Source organism: Pecten maximus, chromosome 5, assembly GCF_902652985.1.
Source record: "Pecten maximus chromosome 5, xPecMax1.1, whole genome shotgun sequence".
Classification (NCBI taxonomy): Eukaryota; Metazoa; Mollusca; class Bivalvia; order Pectinida; family Pectinidae; genus Pecten; species Pecten maximus.
The window spans coordinates 32,625,674-32,641,225 of record NC_047019.1 but is presented as its reverse complement, the minus strand read 5'-3'; positions in this window follow the sequence as shown (position 1 = coordinate 32,641,225).

The window sequence follows — 15,552 nt, the reverse complement described above, 5'->3', positions numbered from 1 at the left end:
AGGGTCTCTAATATACATTTCCCATTTTGCCTGACACCGAGTACGGACACCGACACCGACACGGACTTCGGATTTCGAGGGACATCTCGAAACATACATTTCAATAAACCACAAACTACTTCATTATATCTCAGTTTTATTCTGTATCCAAACAATCGAACTCTTCGAACAGCCATGGCAGCACAAATGTCCACAATAGATGATATGTACCATCGAGGATGACGCCAGAGTGTACCAATAGAGCGATAAATCTTCATTTGGCGTAAAGCGTGCTCTACTTTCACACGGTACGTGGACATGATTTCGTTGAGTTTTAAATATTTTCTACGGAGGCGTGGTAGTGCTGCGCGCAATTGATTTGTTACAGAAAGGTGTCATGATGGGATGCGTATTGGGGAAAATTTTATCACCTAAAATTAAACATTCGTTGGGGAAATCCAACTCCAAATTTTCACCAATGTGGGGAATAAGTGTCAAAATTTGGGCATCATTCTGATGGCCAAGAAAGCCACTCCTAACGAATCTTGATATACCTACATTGTCAACTATAACCATTGTATGTATACAATGGTAATGCCGATGACCACTGTAATACATAGCCTGTGGTTCGATACTTGGCCGGCATATTCTATGGGATGTTCCGTCTATAGCGCCGACAGCGTCTGGTAGGTCGGACCAGTTCCCGCGCATGACCAACCATTCCCGGGGCGTCGGCCACACAATGGTATCCGCATAGATACCCCACATTATTGTTCTAATTGCATTCAGGACGGACAGTCCCTTCATTTGTATCAATAAGAATTCCAATTACCTAAGGATGGTTTACACTAAATTTGGTAAAGTGGTTAAATTCTAATCGGTGGTTTTGAAACGGAAGTAAAACAATTATCGGTTTTGAAACAGAAGTAAACCGTTGACGGACGGACTCTGGATGCACAATTTTGCATAATGTACCTTGATCTTTCGGGCCCGCTGAGCCACCGTACTACACTGAAGCCCATTTGTACAGTTACCTGTTCGCGCATTCACCTGATGACCTGTTTACTATTTACACGTGCTGTCCATAAATTGAGAACAACATGAATTCGACACAAGGTATGTTTTTATCAAATACAAAAAAAAATACAAAAAAAGTTATATAAATGTATCCACTACTAATGACGAAATGATGTTTTTGTTTAAAAATATACTAATACGTTACCTGAGCAGAGGCGTGTCCTGTGAAATCAAAGGTCTTACAACACGTGTATACACAGACTAGCACGTGTATTACTTGTATGCTTTCACGGAATTTGTGGACACGAGTGTGAACGTATTACGGTTATTTGACAAATAAATAATTGCCAATTAAAATTCACTATTTTCGTCAATATACAGTCAAACCGGCTATAAGTTATAAAGTTGTATATAATACACTTGCATTGTCTATAAAGGACATACTCGTCATTCCATGCGATTTACTACACAGGCGATATTGCCTCATGTGAATTCCACATGTAAAGTTTAACGTGAAAAACATTTTACGTGAAATTCACGCGAAGAAAAAATTGCTGTGTATATAGTCAACCTGTGTATACAGGACACCTCCGTATAAGGGACAATTTCGCTCTCACTTTGGGTGTCCTTTATAGACAGGTTTTTTTATTTGAGAAGTTTTTCGGAAAATTTATTTTAATAACCCTTTCCGTATTGTGATATTTCAGGTAAAAGCATTCTTGAAAAAAGAAAAACTCAGAATGTCCCGATAGGCTGACAGGAGATTCTCCTGTTGACAAGAGCTTATCAAGTACACCCTTCATCATGGGGCGAGATTATTGAAGAAATGCAGGGAAATTTAAATTTACTGCCAGAGCATTGTACAACAATAGTACAATAAGACAGTCAAGGGAAAGATTGTCGGCAAAACTGTCGAAACTTATGAAACAAGGGGACAGTATTGAGGACATTGAAATCAGGTATATATATCAGCAATAATTTGATCCTATTTCTCATAAACCATTTGGTTTGAAATATATGTTATCGGTCCGTCATAATAACACTAAGCCGTAGTTCGGTGCCCATTCAGAATCTCAACCTTGATATTTAAAAAAAAATATCTGGCATTTTTTTAAACTACTATAAGAAGAATTGTTCACGAACGGTCGATGGACCAATGACGAAAGGCGATTTGAAATTGTATTGTATACAATGTACATTTTATAATACTTAACCATATGTAAGACGAATCGTTGACTCAACATGTCATCAAGTGTTAATGAAGACTATTATTAATTTAAATTGAACAAAAATAAAACAAGTGAATATGTATATATGTGTGAATTAAGTCGAAGAGTTTGTGAAAAATATTTGGGTTTTTTTCATATTTCAAATAGGCAGGAAGTAGACCGCGTAAGGAAACTGGAGACCAAGAACACCTCCAGACCAACCACTGGGACTACGAGACCTTCTGTGCCAGAGGCTGGTCCATCGAAACCGGTAATGACGCAGAAGAGAAAGGCAGTTGCGATGGCCCTGTCGTCTTCTTCGAATGAGGATATACTGCCGCCAATTGTGCAGAAACCAAAAAACAAAAATGTCAAAAGAAAAAAGAATCATTATCAGAATTGTTGAAGGAAAATCAGAGAGCGTATAATAAATTCATCACGAAAAATTACCTAAACTACTTAAAGTGTTGGTGTATCAGACACTGATAGTGATTCGGAATAAATTTGTTGGAAATGAAATAAAACTTGTTGTTTATTTAAAAAAAATATCCACGTGGACATAACCTGAAAAAAAAGAAAAGAAAAATAATCACAAAATTAAAAGCATGTAATATCATCCACAATGGTATTTAATGATAAATTACATGCATTCCATACAAATGCACAGGGGCTTGTGTCATATACGCATTAGATATATATGAATGTATATTATGTAGAAGACGAGTTCACAGTTACAAACAGATTGAATATATGAACACACAGCTACTGTGCTTACATGCATATGCATATACATCATGTTTGCGACATCAAAACATATTCATAACGTAATATGCTTGATTTCGTTTGATTTACATTTCGAGATGCCCCCAAATTACGAAGTCGGTGTCGGTGTCGGTGTCCGTACTCGGTGTCAGGCAAAATGGGAAATGTCTAATAGTCTGGTTACCAAATACCAATTCAGTTCCTGCCGAGCCATGAGATCCACCACTACAGCGGCATTTAACGAGTGACCAGAACGATTTCTGGTTCACATCGGCCGCGCGCTCAATATCAGAATTTAGCGTGATGATATGCTCCTCTGAGTGTTGGCGATGTCTACGGCGAAATTTACGTGAATGGGAATCGGGACCCCGTGGACGACCTTCGTTATCCCAGATACACCTCAAACGCCACATATCATGATGTAACTCTTTCAGCTCCACCTTCCAATAAGGTTTTAGGTATTTTTTTAAATTTCTTTCTCTGGAGGGAGGCTATGGAAATGTCCTGTAAACCTTTAACTAGGGCATCCGTATAACTGTCAATGGCTGAGGATTCCTCTAACTGAAGGGTATCGAGATTGGAATCCGATATAAATCGATGGAGGTTTTCGCGATAAGTCTCAGTGTCTGAGGAGGTGCCCCCCCCCCCCCCCCCCCCCCCCCCCCCCGAGACCCACTTAAAGATGTTACATTCCATTTGAAGACTCTTTTCTGATGATGCATAGAAAATGACAAATCACAGAAGATAGGTCTGTGGTTGGAAACGTCTAGGTAGCTTTGATTACCAACACGACAGTTCGACATGAGGCCAGTCTTGGAAAAATCGACAATTATGTGGTCAAGTAAAGACGAAGCGCCGTCATCAGAGTAAACATATGTATACAATGGCCCAGAACAAATTGTAGGGGTTGTCAGAGCACATAACTGATGACGATCCAGACACCGTTGGAGACGAATTCCTCGGTAGTTTTGATAGTTTGGGGGACGTGGACCGCTTAAACGTGCGTTAAAATCTCCCATAAAAATAACTGATCCTTGGACGGCAAACAATTCACACAAGGAATCTAATTTATCGACATAATCGTTAAAAATAGACGATCCATAGCTTGAGTTGGGCAAATATACTTCTATGATATGCCAGATACCATGATCAGAGACCAATTTTAGAATTAAAATATGATCGTCGTCGGAGTCGACAATAGTCAAACGGCTCGAAAGGTTTCTCTTACATAAGAAGGCGACACACCATTTCCTCGTTCTACGATCAGATAAGGCATGGGAAGAAAAGCCACAGACCGCAAAGTAATCATAATCAGAGTGAATGCTTTTCAATAAGTGAGCGTTTTCCTCGAAAAGCCAGTGTTCGGCAATTCCACAAATGTCGACATTCTCTCTTTGTAACACGTCATGAAGATGGGAAGCTGACGACATAATACCAGTCACATTCCAAGTCATAAGGCGTAGCGAGCCCATTATGGACACAATGAAGTACACTAATGAAGAGAAACTGTTAATGATCATCGGCAGCGATTTCGTTACCATGGTAACCATAATATTGGTTATATGAATACCACTTTCGACAGCGGATACCTTTAGGCCAAAAACGATCAACTTTCGTTTTGCTCACGTCAGAGGAGAGAAGATTCACTCGACCAGAGACGGTATCGGCACTCCTGCTCTTAAGAATGCTCAAGGTAAGACCAGATATCGTCCGCGGTACAGCTGAGTGACTTACCACTCAGAAAAAGACGTGTTGTTTTCCTTCTGGATACAGCAACAAACCCACTACCGTTGTCATTGTGACGTTGACACGCATCTGATGTGCTAACGGGGCTTGACTGAATGGGGCAATTGTTACGTGAATTAGGTTGACTGCCAGGTTGTTGAATAGTGTTACCGTCTTGAACAGCTACGTTGGGAATCGACTGACCAACAACGGGAGGCGATGTTTGTGACTTATCGATGGAGCACACCATTGCGTATGTTTGAGACGGGGAAGGCAGACACGAGGAAGTCTGCTGTGCTGACATAGGAGGTGGCGAATTAGACACTTTAGAGTGTGGTGTAACGCCCGGCGGAGAGGCTGTTGATGACGACTGTTGGTTTGATACGTTACATCCAGTTGAAAGAAAATGTGACGTATGAACCAGAGATTTCAAATCAAATAGTTCTTTACCTACTTCATGTCCGAGACCACGGATTGCAGAATCCGTCTTAAGACGTGTTTCCGCTAGAGAGTTTATAAGGAGCTCCTCAGAGTTTTGAAAACAGGAACAAACTGACTCCTCAATAGCACTTATCTGAGAGGAGATGCTGGACCTAAATTTGTCAACTGACACCATCTTTGAGGACAATAAGTGAACACAATCTGCAAAGTTCTTAGGCGGGGAGCCATTGGAAATTTCATTTGCAAACACTTTATCGACAGTATCACAAGACAGTTTGAGTTCTCGCTTAATGTCAGCAACTTCCAGTTTGAGTTTAGGATTATCTTCCTTTGTCGATTTAATGCTGTCTTTAATTTCATGAACGTTTTTCACAATACTCGCTATTTCAAGCAAAACTGACTCGAAGTCGGACGAAGAAGGATGCGCGACGTTGGAATGGTCAGCTTGAGAGAGACCACGCGCTTTCTGAGAGAACATGTCACTTAAGCCAATATCGGAATCCCCGGATAAGAACTGCTTAAGTTGATAGCAATCACGAGCATATTTACATTCTGCGGAGCTTTTATTGGTTGACTTTCTCCACACCAGTCTCCCAATAGGACATCCACTTAACTTACTGGCTTGATCGTATAACGTCGAACGGTACCATTGAAATTTTGACTTTGAAGTGTTTGTTATTTTTAATAGTTTTGTAGCATATGCATCTTTCGGGAGAGCATTTAATACCGTAAAGTCAATTTCACCATTACATGAACTATCAGCAACAGTGTTGTGTTCAGTAAACATTGTGTCAATAGACCCGAAAGAGTCATTGGAGAAGGATGTTTGACTAGAGTCCATGGTAACTATTGTAGTAGCAATATACGCGCGTACCCAAAGTTCACCCGTATGGAGCCTCAATAACGACATACTGTACCTGTACCCGTTTACCTGTACAGGCCAGTGAGTAGTGTCGTCACACGCCATTGAACACATGCACTATGACAGTTTATAAACACAATGGAAAAGTTCAAAATCGATGTTTTCTGTAGTATGCACAAATCTTTCCGAAATTTAAGTACACATTGTGACAATGTAAATGATAAGGAATGTTCATGCCAAGTTATAGTCGGAAAGTATAACGAGAACTGTGTCAATATATGTTACCTTGTAGGAGCACGAGACCCGTGCCCATTCACACCAGTCTTCTCACCAATCTTCAAATTTGTTTGTGAGGTGCCCTCGTCCGCGAGGGTCTATACGGACGGAATAAAACACATAGATGGGACAAAATGGGTGTTCTGGGATAAATAAATATCTTATTTATCAATATATGTGTAACCCTGGTAAATACTAGCCGCAATATACCGCTCGGCTAGAGAGATCTTCTCTTTAGCTCGATCGGTTGAGCGTAAGACTAGTAAGCCAGAGGTCCCGGGTTCGATCCCTAGCGGAGGCAGTGATTTAAATTTATATAATTCCTGTGCTCTGTTACAATGGCGCACATGTAGGGACTCGGGAATGATACTCATCGCTGCTTGCGAAAGCATCGCTGTTATCCCTGGAAACTCGTGGACGAGTTCTTTCCTGGATGGGGAGTATGTAACCCTGGTAAATACTAGCCGCAATATACCACTCGGCTAGAGAGATCTTCTCTTTAGCTCGATCGGTTGAGCGTAAGACTAGTACCCAGAGGTCCCGGATGCGATCCCTAGCGGAGGCAGTGATTTAAATTTAATTAATCCTGTGCTCTGTTGCATTGGCGCCCATGTAGGGACTCGGGAATGATACTCATCGCTGCTTGCGAAAGCATCACTGTTACCCCTGGAAACTCGTGGACGAGTTCTTTCCTGGAGGGGGAGTATGTAACCCTGGTAAATACTAGCCGATTTTATTGTATTTGCACCAAATTCTTAGCGACACCAAGCGGTGTCGGATAATTCCATGTTTTCATAGTAGTGCGCTCTGGCCTAGCCCGAGTTTTCTCTGGCCCTGTCACCATGTCTGGTTCACCCTACGACATCGATCGAGATCATTCCAACACAACTCTCCGAGAAGCAAAAGTTCCAGTCAAGGTATTATTATGTCGTTCATTGAATAAATTGAGGGTTGTTTTTACTTTGCCGGTCCCCAGAAGTGTGTTCAATGCGCATGACCCATGACCTAACGTGACCCGAGGTCAGTTGCCAGGTCGAGTAATACTATCCGCCATTTTGTTTTCACGCTTCGGTCTGGTTTGATATTCTAAGCGGGGTTTTGGGGCGGCAGCCAAAAATAGATAACAAAGGACTTACCTTACACTTGAAAGTCATCCAAGCTTCCATTTAGATTGGTTATGTTAGCAAATGGAAGTCTAGGTTTTTTGGAAACGACTGAGACAACACTGTTTGTTGATCGAACCCCAACAGCTTCGTTCTTGACGGTATTTGGGTCATAGACCTCCTTAATTAGCTCACAAAACTTGAGAAAGTTTTCAGGTGTGTCATTAAGGAAAAGTTTTCTGACGCAGTATTGTGAAAAATAGCTGTTGTACAGAGTTTTAACTGTACCGTTTTTTGGCAATGATTTTTTTAGTGCTCTCCATGTGGACTCAATAGTGTTTGTGTGAGCGCCGGACTCGGGATCAACGAAATTGATGGAGTGGTTTACGGTCAAATGCGTGACTCCCTCTTTATCTAAGAAGGAGTACGCCTTCCAGCAATCACTGATGATAGTTGTTCCCGGTCTTATGTTGTTTTTGATAATTTCTACCAGTGTATTAGCAGTTCTGTCTCTCTCAATCCCTCCAAGCACCCAAATCCCGTCAACCTTTCGACCTTTGTGAAACGTCCTCTTTCCAAATTTGCTTTCGTCTATTTCCACAATTTTGCCTTCTCCACCAACGATGTTATTTTCATTTTTACACAGAATTTCGGTACAAACCCCTCTTGCAAAATTATACCAATCAACTATAGTTTTTTGAGAAATACATTTTTTTTTGTACTGAGTTCATGACAAACAAATTCTTGGTTGCATTTATAAACCCAAAAATATGCTCCAAAGTCAAATTATGGTTTTCAAACCATGATCCCTTCCGTACAGACACTTTTTTATGACATTTCTTGTCACTACAACGCCAAACATAACCATCACTGGAGTAAGATTTGTCTTTACGGAGTCCAAAAACACCCTTTTCACAACACTTACAAACACTGAAACTTGCCGGTAACCTCGTGTTGTGCTACGTTGGGTGCATTCGATTTGACTGACTGGTATGAGGGTACATGAAAATAAACTCTCCCAAACGTTTTTTTCTGCCCGGTTAAACGTCATTGTGTGAACAATAACTGATATAAACTATTGAAGCTTTATGGATTTTGGTAAAACTCTGGTGTTTATAATGACAGATCACGCTGCCGCCGCTGTTCCCCAACCAGCACCCCAAATTATACACGTACCTACCAAAATACCATTTCCACCCAAACTTGATTTGAAGGGAAATATATGCACTAACTGGAAACGCTTCAAACGTGTCAGGGATAATTATGAAATCGCCTCTGGTCTTTCAAATAGAGAGAACTCCATGCGTACTGCTACATTTCTTACATGCATTGGTCCAGACGCACTTGAAATATTTGAAGGGTTTGAATTCGCGGATGATAATGAGTCCAAAAATCTTGATGTTGTTATTGAAAAATTCAACACATTCTGCATTGGAAAAACCAATGAGATATATGAACGCTACCTGTTTAATAGAAGGGAACAGGAACAAGGTGAAAACATTGATAAGGACATAACTGTTGCTGGTAAACCCGTGTTCTATAAATCATGGTATAAATCAGGAATACATACAATTGCAGACCTTCTAAAGATTTCAGAGGACATAACTTTCTATTCATTTGAAGAACTTTCACAAAGATATCAATTACATACAAATTTTCTTCAGGTCCAAGGATTAATATCTGCAGTTCGGAAATGTCTGCCAGATCCTCTACCCCAAAATATCCCACCAGTTATTCGCCCTTTGCTACCTCCTAATATACAGTGTTTTCTCTCAAGTATCAGTGATTCAAAACTCTTTTATAATATTTTCAATAAAACAGACACTGTTGCTACTGGCAAATCAAAATGGAATGAACAGCTCTTATTTGAAGAAGGAGAATGGAGTAAAATATACAATATTCCACGTAAAGTAACAAAAAATACTAAACTTCAATGGCTTCAATATCGCATATCTCATTATATTCTTACCACCAATTCTAATTTGTTTAAATATGGTATAGTAAATAGCCCTATGTGCACTTTCTGTAACTCTGAAAGAGAAACAATAATTCACTTGATGTGGGAATGCCAGGAAGTGCAAAATCTATTACAAAATTTTGAATCACTGGTAGATGCACTCTATATTCCTTTTGCAATAAATAAACAGTCTTTTCTTTTTGGACTCACAAACAATAGTATTAATGCAACAGTTGATAATATAGTAATTCTTATCATCAAACAATACATTTATAGAACGAGGTGTCTTAATAAATCCTTAAATGTCAACGCATTGGCAAACAACATAAAAGATTACTACAATACGCAGAAATTCATATCAAACGGTCAGAATGATATTTTCAAAGCAAAATTCGCGAATACTTGGTGTAAATGGAAAAACCGTATTTGTCTTGATATTTAATAGCCAAAACTTATTCCTGACAGTTTACAAACACTATTATATTCTATTTGTAACTAAACCTATGCCATTATGAATATTACTCCCCACATCTCTACCCTAAAGGAAACTCTTTTAATTTCTATCTCTCTACAGAAATAAATAATTTTCTCTTTGTACATGTATTCAAATTAACCGCAACTATTCTCCTTGTTTCTATCACCACTTTTTTTTCTTTTTTTCCTCCTCCTTCCCTTCTTCCTTTCTCTTAAATATGTTATGTTTCAGTGTGAGAGTGGATATACTAGTATGTATGCATGGGTTTATGGGTGTAAATGAAACAGTAAATGAATATGAATATTGATACAATGAATAAGTTTTAAAATGTTGTATGTGAGGATATATGTGTGTATGTAGGAATATATATTACGTACTCTATGAGTGAATGAGAATGCAATTGTAAAAATATGAACATTAATGTAATACTGTCGCTGTGTGTTATGTGTATGTGATTATACATGTATATGTATTATACACCATGATTTCAAAATAAAAAATGAATTATAAAAAAAAACAACATTGATACTTATATGTCGGCACTCGGAAAACTAGCTAAAATCTGCAATTATGGCACCCTTGAGGATAACCTTATCAGAGATCGTATTGTTATTGGGGTCCGTGACAATACGACTAGGAAAAAACTCTTACAAGAATCTTAGCTAACTCTGACAAAATGTATCGATCTCTGTCGAGCCAACGAGAAAACTTCTATGCAACTAAAAGATATAGCACAGGAAGACATACACTATGTGAAAAAACAAAATGAAAGGAAACCGCCTGATCATTTCAGAAAAGGGCCAGACGCGACCCCTAAACTTAAGGAACTTCCTGAATGTAAATATTGTGATCGCCACCATGTTCTTAAAAAGGAACTTTGTCCTGCATGGGGGAAAAAGTGTGCAAAATGTGGTAAATTTAATCTAGCAATGTGGGTAGAAATCCGGTAAAGCACCGTAATAAAAAGGGCAAGTTGCTTTACCATGTAGACGACTATGATGAATCTTCCGACGAATCTGAGGAATACATATTTTCCGTCAAAGAGGTAAACTCGTGCACAACAAAATCAAATCGGATCAACGCGGTTATGTTGATAAAAAACCAAAATGTGGAGTTTCAGCTCGATTGCGGTTCATCCGTTAACGTACTTCCAGCGCACGTCTACCGTCACGTGTGTCGTGACCGGAAACTGTCCAAGCTCAATCATACAAACAAAACCTTGATAATGTTCAACAAAACGGAAACTAAGCCTGAAGGGAAACGGTCCATTTTGTTAGTGAATCCGAAAAATGACTGTAAATATGTCTTGGAATTTGTCATTGTAGAGGGTGATTTTCATCCGATTCTGGGCTCCCAGGCAATCCAGACTATGAACTTGATCACTGTAAATCACGGTCATAATCAAAGAAACATATCTGAAGTTCATGATATCAAGCGGTCTGATATACCCGACCTAACAAAATCTGACCTTGAGAAACAATACCCTGATGTGTTTCAAGGTGAAGGCAAATTTAAGGGTGACAAACTACATCTACAAATAGACAGTTCTATACCTCCGGTAAAGTTGCCTGTCCGGAAACAACCATTAGCGCTAAAGGAAAAGGTAAAAGGCGAACTTGATAGGTTAGTGGAGAAAGACATTATTATTCCTGTCAATGAACCTACTGACTGGATTTCATCAATAGTGGTTGTCACTAAATCGTCTGGAAAAGTAAGATTATGTATTGATCCACAATCATTGAACAAAACGCTCAAACGAAATCATTACTCTATGCCAACATTGGATGATATTTTGCCTGACCTCACAAAGGCCAGAATCTTCTCCGTTGCTGATGCCAAAAACGGGTTCTGGCATGTCGAATTGGATGACGAGAGTAGCTATCTTACTACCTTGGGAACTATATGGGGCAGATATCGTTGGAAACAAATGCCATTCGGAATTTCTCCGGCTCCAGAGGAGTTTCAGCGCCGTATGGATGAGGTTGTTGAGGGGCTCTTAGGAGTCAAAGCTATACATGACGACATCATCATTTTTGGATGTGGTGACACGGATGAGGAGGCACGTATTGATCATGATAGTAATATGTTGGCTCTACGCTGTCGTGAACGTGGCGTAAAACTCAATAAGGACAAACTCAAATTGAAATTGGACCAAGTCACGTATATGGGCCATGTGATCTCGTCCAAGGGACTCCATGCTGACTCTCAAAAGGTTCAGGCTATTAAGGAAATGCCTACTCCTCAAAACAAGGCTGATGTGCAGAGGCTACTTGGGATGGTAAATTTTGTTCAGAGGTTCGTGCCTAGAATATCTGAAATCACTGCACCGCTGAGGCAGCTGATTAAACATGAAAACGAGTTTGCTTGGAACTGCGCGCATGACAGGGCTTTTGAGGAACTCAAAACAGTATTAACGGACACTCCTGTCTTACAATATTTTGATCCGTCAAAACCTACTGTACTCCAAAGTGATGCATCTCAATCAGGCCTTGGAGCATGCCTGCTACAAGAAGGCCACCCTGTTGGCTATGCATCTAGTGCTCTTCCTCCTACCGAGCAGAATTATGCTCAGATTGAAAAGGAGCTTCTATCTGTCGTCTTCGGCCTTGAGAAATTTGAAACATACACTTATGGCAGGAAGGTTTCGGTAGAATCAGACCATAAGCCTCTAGAAATTATATGCCGCAAGAGTATTCTAAATGCTCCTAAAAGGCTCCAACGAATGTTGTTAAAACTGCAAAAGTTTGACTTGGAGGTAGTATACAAACCTGGTTCAACTATATATATGTTTGCCACTGCATGGAATGTTGCGATTACTAGCCAAAACGTTGTAAGTGGGAGAGAGATATGAAGATACTGGGGAGGATTTTTCTCTCCCAGAATGCCTCATTCAAGATGGCTATCAATGTTGGCAGCCATCTTGAATGAGGCATTCTGGGAGAGAAAAATCCTCCATAGATATCTTCAATTCTCTCATCTGTATCTTGGTTTTCACATACAGAAGTGACATACCTTTCTTTAGTTGTATTTTCTTGAGATTTTATCTTTTCAGGGGGAGTGAAAATCTTCTGGAATTTTAGTCATGATGAAGATTGAAGAAAAGTATGTTGAAGATTGTATTTTAAAAAATAAAAAAAACACATGTATTGAGTTTTGTTTTATCTTTTATTTAATTAAAAAAATATTTGTGGAAGTCTTTGAAAGTTTTCTAATGCTCTCTCATTTTCAATTTCCGAGAACGGTATGATGTATCTGTCTGAAAAATAAAAAAATGGCTAGCCGGGTTGGTTTTCGTGACGTAATTGGCTTTCGGCATGCCAGTATAGCATGTAAATGGCTAGCCGGGTTGGATTTCACGACGTTATTGACTTTCGGCATGCTTGTATAGTATGTAAATGGCTAGCCGGGTTGGATTTCACGACGTTATTGACTTTCGGTATGCTAGTATAGTATGTAAAATGTCATGACGTTATTTGTCATGTTTTGTCCTGATTTTGTCATTTTTGTCCTGATTTTGTCCTGTTTTTGTCTTGATTTTGTCATGTTTTGTCATGATTTTGTCATGTTTTGTGCTGATTTTGTCATGATTTTGTCATTTTTGTCATTATTTTGTCATAATTTGTCATTATTTTGTCATAATTTGTCATTATTTTGCCATTTTTGTCATTATTTTGTCATTTTTGTCATTATTTTATCATTATTTGTCATAATTTTGTCATTTTTGTCATTATTTTGTCATGATTTTGTCATGATTTTGTCATGTTTTGTCATGATTTTGTCATGTTTTGTCATTATTTTGTCATTATTTTGTTATGTTTTGTCATTTTTTGTCATTATTTTGTCAATTTTGTCATTATTTTGTCATTATTTGTCATGATTTTGTCCTTTTTTGTCCTAATTTTGTCCTTTTTGTCCTTATTTTGTCCTCATTTTGTCCTTTTTGTCCTCATTTTGTCCTAATTTTGTCCTTTTTGTCCTAATTTTTGGAATTTTTTGTAATTTTTGTCATGATTTTGTCCTGATTTTGTCCTGATTTGTCCTGATTTTGTCATGATTTTGTCATGTTTTGTCATGATTTGTCATGATTTGTCCTAATTTTGTCCTTTTTTGTCCTTATTTTGTCCTTTTGTCCTAATTTTGTCCTTATTTTAGTCCTTATTTTGTCCTCTTTTTGTCCTAATTTCGTCCTTTTTGTCCTCATTTTGTCCTTTTTGTCCTCATTTTGTCCTTTTTGTCCTCTTTTTGTCCCAATTTTGTCGTTTTTGTCTTAATTTTGTCCTTTTGGTCCTCATTTTGTCGTTTTTGTCCTAATTTTGTCCTTTTTGTCCTAATTTTTGGAATTTTTTGTAATTTTTGTCCTGATTTTGTCATGATTTTGTCCTGATTTGTCCTGATTTTGTCATGATTTTGTCATGTTTTGTCATGATTTGTCATGATTTGTCCTAATTTTGTCCTTTTTTGTCCTTATTTTGTCCTTTTTGTCCTAATTTTGTCCTTATTTTAGTCCTTATTTTGTCCTCTTTTTGTCCTAATTTCGTCCTTTTTGTCCTCATTTTGTCCTTTTTGTCCTCATTTTGTCCTTTTTGTCCTCTTTTTGTCCTAATTTTGTCGTTTTTGTCTTAATTTTGTCCTTTTGGTCCTCATTTTGTCGTTTTTGTCCTAATTTTGTCCTTTTTGTCCTCATTTTGTCCTGATTTGTCATGTTTTGTCCTGATTTTGTCATGTTTTGTCCTGATTTGTCCTGATTTTGTCATTTTTGTCATGGTTTTGTCATGTTTTGTCATGATTTTGTCATGTTTTGTCATGATTTTGTCCTTTTTGTCCTCATTTTGTTCTAATTTTGTCCTTTTTGTCCTCATTTTGTCCTAATTTTGTCATGATTTGTCATGTTTTGTCATGATTTTGTCAGGTTTTGTCATGATTTTGTCATGTTTTGTCATGACTTTGTCATGGTTTTGTCATTTTGTCATGTTTTTGTCATGTTTTGTCATGATTTTGTCATGCTAATTTAGTATGCTAACGTGCTGTTTTAACGTGTTGATTTGGTGTTTTAGCATGCTAACGTGCTGTTGTAACGTGTTGATTTGTTGTTTTAGCATGCTAACATGCTGTTTTAGCATGCTAACATGCTAATTTAACATGCTGATTTGGTGTTTTAGCATGCTAACATGCTGTTTTAAAATGTTAGTTTGACACTTTTTAGCTTTTTATGTGTAAAAAGTTTGAAAATAGGCAAAAAATGACTAAAATATGCAAAAAAATGAACAAAAAAATAATAAGAATATATAGTGAAACTTTTTTTGTCATGATTTTGTCATTTTTGTCATGATTTGTCATGTTTTGTCCTAATTTTGTCCTTTTTGTCCTCATTTTGTCCTAATTTTGTCCTAATTTTGTCCTTTTGGTCCTCATTTTGTCTTAAATTTGTCCTTTTCTGTCCTAATTTTGTCCTGATTTGTCATGTTTTGTCCTGTTTTGTCATGTTTTGTCATGATTTGTCCTGATTTTGTCATTTTTGTCATGGTTTTGTCATGATTTTGTCATGTTTTGTCATGATTTTGTCCTTTTTGTCCTCATTTTGTCCTAATTTTGTCCTTTTTGTCCTCATTTTGTCCTAATTTTGTCAGGATTTGTCATGTTTTGTCATGTTTTGTCATGATTTTGTCATGCTAATTTAGTATGCTAACGTGCTGTTTTAACGTGTTGATTTGGTGTTTTAGCATGATAACGTGCTGTTTAAACGTGTT